The sequence below is a fragment of the Sesamum indicum genome, linkage group LG10 (assembly GCF_026168435.1).
Source record: "Sesamum indicum cultivar Baizhima isolate 11 linkage group LG10, ASM2616843v1, whole genome shotgun sequence".
NCBI classification, from domain to species: domain Eukaryota; kingdom Viridiplantae; phylum Streptophyta; class Magnoliopsida; order Lamiales; family Pedaliaceae; genus Sesamum; species Sesamum indicum.
Window position 1 is genome coordinate 4,815,180 of NC_142666.1, and position 6,885 is coordinate 4,822,064.

Genomic DNA, 6,885 nt, shown 5'->3' on the forward strand with positions numbered 1-6,885 from the left:
GCTTGCTCATATGTCATTGCAATTTCCCCTTCTTTCACTTGTTTCTCACGTTTTTTTCTCCAAAAACAAAGAAAATGTCAAGGTCATCTACCTCATTCTGTATTTTAACTTTTTGGCATTTTTGTGACTGGATTCCTCATGCTTAAATTTCAGAAATAGAAGTTCAAAATGTATGGAAAAAATAAACACCAACACTAAACAAAATTGACAAAACCATAAAATTGAATTCCATTAGAAAGGATGAAACTTGATATTTTTTTTACTGCCACATTACAAAAGGAACTGAGCGCCATAGTATAGATAATTTTTTTTCACATTTACAAAAGGAACAGGCCATTTACAAGATGAAGATGCAGTCTAAACTACTGTTGTTGTCTTCTCTTTTGTCTCTCTTTCATCTTGTCCAAAACTTGTGAAATAGTTGGCCTCTTGTTGTATCTCCTAGTTGCAGGTATTGAACAAGCTGCTAGAGTATCATTCCCCAACAATGATGCATTTCTAGGGCCTTAATAGCCTACCTGCTGCTGCATTAAATTTGGACTTAGAAAATATTTGTTGCAGCTAGGTTGGTTTAAGAGTATTTTAATAAAGAAGAACATACCTGGGTTGCAAAGCCTGGTGCAGGTGCAGGTGCAGGTGGTTGTACTACATTGCTGCTTTTTCTTTTTCCTTTTGATGTAGCCTGCAAACTGTAATCAGAAATGAATTTAAAAAAAAGATGAAGGGATAAAACAGAAAGAACATAATTCATTGAACATGCTTAATGTTACCTTTTTACTTAGTTGTTCCTGGCTTAAAGAGGGGGGAGGGCTTGAGATCCATGTGGGATTTCTTCTGGAACAGCAATATTTGCCTGCAAAAAAATTAATTTTGTTACATAACAGATTAAAATTATTATATGACATATTAAAAAACTAACACAGACCTTGAAAAACTTCTACTTTGGATGTATTTCATTCTTGCAGCTGCCCTTGTTGTGGCTTATTTGAAGGCATTTGCTGCAGGTATGCGTCAATTCTTTTCGCGTTGATGTGTTTGACTGCAGCTCATTTGGACCCTTTCTCCTAAGTTTCTTAGGTCTACCCCTTTTCCTTTTAATCTTAGGAGGTTTAAAAGGCTGAAAATTGATTTTTATGTAATCTTGTACCCCAGGGATAGCATGTATCATGTCATTATACACTTTGAGGTAAATTGTCTTCTTATAAACATCATCCACATAATCATCTATTCTTAGCCCTTTTTGAAACAATTGCTGAACAAGCATGACAACATGGGTATCCTGTTAACTGAAACATGCCACAATTGCATGTTTTCTTCTCCAAGTCAACCACATACTTGTCAAGAAGTGGTCAATTTCATACTCTCCCCCACCACACCACCTAATGAAACAATTTCTTGCAGCATGTTGTTGCTTGTTTATCTTCTTTAGGATGTTAGGACAAATTGATCCTCCATACTTCTCCATTCCCTATCTTTTCAATTGCAACCTAGACATCAATTTTGTTCTAATCCACTCAAACATACTTATAATTGGTTTGTCCCTTGCTTCAAGTATGTAATTATTAAAGCTTTCACACAAGTTATTCACCAAAATATCACATTTGCTATGAACTGGAAAATTTGATCTTGCCCAATGTTCTGGATTAATATATCTTAGCCATTCAGAAGCTGTTTCCACATCAACTTTTATCTCTGGATCAAGTTCTTTAATTTTTTTCATAAACCCTCAAATTCCCTTCTGTTTGCAGTTGAGACTGCCTTCCAAAAGTATTCTTTCAATTCAACAGATTTGAATTTCACTTTGAAATTTTCATACATGTGTCTCAAACAAAATCTATGTTCAGCATCTGAAACTAAATCTTTTAAGGCCTCAACAAGACCTTTTTTTCTATCAGAAATAAAAGAGTATTTTGTGGTGCCCAAACTCCATATTTCATCCAAAAGCTCACTCACAAACCAACCCCAAGTATCCTTGTTTTCTACCTGTGTTATAGTCATCACAATTGGGAACATATTATCATTTTCATCCCTTCTCACAGCTACAAGCAATTGACCCCATAGACAGTTTTTAAGAATCAACCATCAAGGCCTATGATTGGCCTACACCCTTCCATAAACCCCTTCTTTAAAGCATGCAGATTGAAATACATTCTATCAAAAACTGGGGGATCAAAATTTTCCAGTTTTTTAAGTATGAGCTTAAGACCCTGGAGTTCTGACAGTTTCATAGTAATCCCACAACAATTCGTATTGCTTTGCATCATCCCTCCTGATTCTCTGTAAAGCTTCTTTTTTGGCTCTCATCACCTTAAATCTACTCACATCCACATTGCATTTTGAGCGAATTCTATTTTTCAGTTGCTGAACAAGAATTGTTGGATTATCTCTTATTGCATTTTCAATTCTTTTTGCAAGATAGGATGCATTGGCAATCCTATTTTCATATGTTCTTCCACATGTATGCTTGCCCTTCATTGTTTTAATTTGGAATGTAGGTCCACCTTGTATTGGTGAGGCATGGATCCTCCATTTACAACCCTCCATTGATTTCTTAAAAATTCAATATCTACCCCATTCCGTATGCACCAGTCCCTCAAAGCCACCCTAAACTGTGCAGCATTTTGGAATTTCATCCCAACTACCAGATTTACATTTTTCATTGAATTAGATTCTTTAGAAAAAGAGTGCTTTTCATTTTGATTTTCATCACTACCTTCTAAGCTAACCAAATCATCCTCATTTCCATCATCACTAGCCCATTCATTTTCTCGAACTTCAGTTTCAACTCTTTCAGACAATTTTTTTCTATTTTTGTCATTCATCACTCTTTTCAATTTTTTCATCATGTCTTTTTTTGTTGGATTTTTCGACAGAAAAATATCATAATCATATTCACATTAAATATCTTCTAAAACCACACTAGGGACCTCACTATCACTCCCCTCACTACCTTGCACATAATCCTCATCAAATGAATCGTCAAATTCCGATAAGGACTCATTCAAAAATCTTTCATACATCTTTCTTTTTCCCTTTTCAGTCATCTTTTCAGAATTGTTTTGAACTGGAATTTCAACATTTTCAGTTATTGGAACATCAGTGAAATTTGGTTCATTTTCAGTTATTGGAACGTCATCCCCCAATGTCACACCCCCCTGCCCCTCACAGTCAACACTCCCAAACTCAACCCCATCCAATCCCTGACCCTCTATACCCTGCCCCTCACAGTCCTTCCTCCCATCACCCTCACACTCATCCCCCCCACCCCCTGCCCCTCACGGTCCTTTCTCCCATCACCCTCACTCTCATTCCCATCCACATCCAATTCATCAAAATCTATTCCATCTAACAAGTATCTAATTTCTTCTTCTCACTCCTTTTCAACTGGATTACCTTGACTATCTACGACTAGAATAGGTTCAACATCCTCTTCCTCTATATAAATATTTACTGGAACATCCAAGTTTTTATGACAATTTTGTAGGTCAACCAAACAAATATCAGGGCATTCTTCTTTAATTTGTCTTATGCCCCATTCTAATGGTAGAGTGGGATCTTTATAATAAAATTTAAGTACTGACTTTTTCCCCCCGCACTGTTCATACATTTCTCCTAATTCATATAAACCCAAATAATCCAAATCCAATTTTTCAAATACTTTCTTGTGCCCTCCTACATAACTAAGTTTAGGATGTTTTACAAATTTTCCACCCCACCAAAAATTTATGTCATGTGTTTGAAATATCTGCACATAAATAAAATAAACCACAAAAAAAATAATGCTTCAGCAAGAAGCAAAACCATAACAATAAAAGCACAGTAACTTCCCAACAGTAAAAAGCATACAATAATGCTTCAACAAGAAGCAAAACCCTGACACAAGGTGCTTTTCATGCACATAACAATAAAAGTATAGCATTATTTAATCAAAGCATAGATTGACTAAAAAAATAGACCCAACATAGTTGGGACCACAAAATGGAATAAAAAAAACAATATAGACAGAAAGGCCTACCTTAACTGCTTTCATATCAGATGCTTTTTCAGCTTTTCCCCTCACCACGGAAATAGATTTTGGCTGAATTGAGAGCCACACAAGACCATTCAAAATATTGGTCACAGCTAAACCAAGTGTCAGCAGATCCGCTCTAGACTGTGAACTGCGAGATAAAGTAAAAGGGACGAGCCGTTATTGTATAAAACATTTATGATAAACAAGAAAATGTGATATCAAATGTTGGTATCAAGCTATGATGGTTTATTATTTTAGTAATTAGCAATTAGAATACACATCCATACCTTTAAAAGAATATACAGTCTAGCAGCAAAATACTGCATAAGTGCAGCAATATACACATCCACATCCATAATTGCAGCAAAATACTGCATAATTGCAGCAAAATGCTCATCTGTTAACATCAGTTAGAGCAGATGATTTTCTTGAAAAAAGATGCCCAAACGGTTCACTAATCGATTTAACTAAGTTTTCATGCCCCAAAACAAATAACAGAGAAAACCTGCAATGCTCCCACAATATCTATTTCAAACCTTTCCTAAAAAGCATTTCCTTCCATCTCAGTCATAATGCAGTAGTACAGGTTCCAGAATTATCGTTATGATACCAAAGAAAATAGAATACAACTATGAAAATCATTCTCAGGACAGAATTTCTTGTAATCTTTAAGAACCCATTCATAATTTTCATATTCAACAGAGAACCTCACCCCATGAAACCTAACAAATCATTATCGTACATCACAAGCATCCATTATCCACTAAAATTATCAACTTTACAATCTCCTTGCACTACTTTTTGCTCTACCCAAAGGAAATTCATCAACATAAAAAAGATTATTGCATTTACCTGCTGGCATCAGCAACAGGGGCAATTCCTGAAACTGTTCGGTTAAAGAGCACGGAAAATAGAGAAGCGCCACCGACGTATATGGGCAAGCTCCGCACAAAGTCATCATTTTTCGAGCGACGGCGTTTGGCGAGGGATGAAAGAAAAGGAAAACAGTTTGCCGAAGGAAATCGGAGCTTGAAATAGCGAAAATCGTTGTTGCAGCAGCGGGCAACGGCGTTTGAGTGGATTTCGCCGGCAGCGGCGGTGGATTTTCAAGGATTTGAGTGGATTTAGTTGCCTTTGTCGTCCCTCTTTTTCTCTCACCAGAAACAAAATTAACATATGAAAACCCTAAGTTTGACTAAAATCAGCATTTTCAAATATAAAGAGGGTTATTTTCATCTTTTACCCTTGTCACCAACATTTAATTCATGTTGGGAGGCAGTGTGCTACAGTATTTAATTGATAGGGGGGTATTTTGCGTTTTTCTTTAATAGGGGGAGTAATTTGCTCTTTATCAATAACACAGGAGGGTATTTTGCTTTTAACCCCTACTTACCATATCACACAATCACTTAATAATGGAAATATTTAATATCAATAATATAATTTTACCATTTTTTATAATGCCAACTTTTTTTTCGCAGGCTTGTTCTTTCTTAAGATACCAATGGTAAAAATTCAGACTGTTAAGTAAATAATTTCGAATATAGTTAGCCAAGTCGTTATAACTAGATTCTTTATAAAACAATAGTAAATATAAAAATAGTGCTTTTTTTCTTTTTTTTAGAAGTTGGTTTATTAATTTGGTTTTAATGAGAGAGTCATTTCACCTATTGAAGAGCGAGATAATATCTCTTTGTTGATGGTAATTTTAATACGAAGGTATACGACTGATTAGAAACTTTGTCGCCAATTTGATGTTAACTTTATATTTTGAGATTGAACTTTAATATTCATGGAGGGTTTATTATTCATCCTTGTCTGAATGCTTTCTCTTTGAATGCTTTATTTTAATTTTGTTACTAGTATGGTTATTTCTTGTCTGAGAAATTCATAGGAGTTTTCATATTTAGTCCTTGCTTTAGGGTGTTCTCAAGGAAGCTTGTTTGTCTTTAGACATCTATTATGCGCTTGTTTGTCAATGATTTCTGGGTATTTTCTTATACGCCTTAAGGAAGCCTAACTGTTATTGGCTTTATGGTATTCTATTATGTGCCTTAAGAAAGTTGGTTTGTCACTGGCTTCAGACATCTTTTTCATGGCCCTCAAGGAAGCTTAACTGACCTTAGCTTTGTGGCTTTCTATTATGTGCATCAAGGATACTTATTTGTTATTGGCTTCGGACTTTTTTTATGCACCTCAAGGATTTTTTTTTTTTTGTTTTATAAAATTTGAGTTTATTATGTACTCCCTATTTGGGGGCATGTTGTCACAATAAACATTCTATATACAATTTTTATTATCTTTTGGATTAATTATTCTAGACTGCCATTTATCATGCATAAACAAAGACGTATTAGATCAGTTGGTTAGTGCATCATGCTAATAAAGCAAACTGTTGTACCTAGATTGCTTCTTACTAACTCCTCACAATAATCCCCAAATATGATTAAATTATTCCTCCATATGGCCTTGCAACAGATTAAGAGTCTTCTTGCTCTCCATGCTTGTGACTTTGAAACATTAGCCTTCAAAGTAGTGCAAAGTTCATTTCTAAACTCTGAGTTGCCAAGCTTAGGATTATCGTTGAATTCTTTTGTGAACGTTCTCCCAATCCACCCACTTTTAAGGCTTGTGTTGTTATAAAGCATTTATCGTGGACTGGATTATATAACATTTCACTTGTCATGTAGTGCCATTTTGCATTTGAGATATACAAACATACCATATGCAACCTTCTGTTTTGCAAACTGCTCTCAATCTTTTTTTGTCATTCTTTTGAAACCTAACCATGTTGCTCATTTTGTCTTGTTTGAAGCTATACTTGATGTACATATATAGGTGATGCTAGTCATTTACTTACTTAGTTGCAGACT

At 35.1% G+C, this 6,885-nt stretch overlaps 1 long non-coding RNA gene across 3 annotated transcripts; it reads right to left on the reverse strand.

Annotated features, from left to right (window-relative positions):
* Positions 1 to 204: 204 nt before the first annotated feature.
* Positions 205 to 5,185, reverse strand: LOC105172371 (uncharacterized). Of its 3 annotated transcripts, none has more exons than XR_016067760.1 (5): positions 4,865 to 5,185; positions 4,016 to 4,160; positions 771 to 853; positions 602 to 689; positions 205 to 521 (listed from the first exon to the last, which is right to left on the reverse strand). It is a non-coding gene; the product is annotated as an uncharacterized LOC105172371 (long non-coding RNA). The 3 variants fall into 3 exon arrangements; XR_016067761.1 differs by having other exon boundaries at positions 205 to 524; XR_848647.2 differs by lacking the exons at positions 4,016 to 4,160; positions 4,865 to 5,185 and adding an exon at positions 926 to 3,192.
* Between the last annotated feature and the right edge of the window lie 1,700 nt (positions 5,186 to 6,885).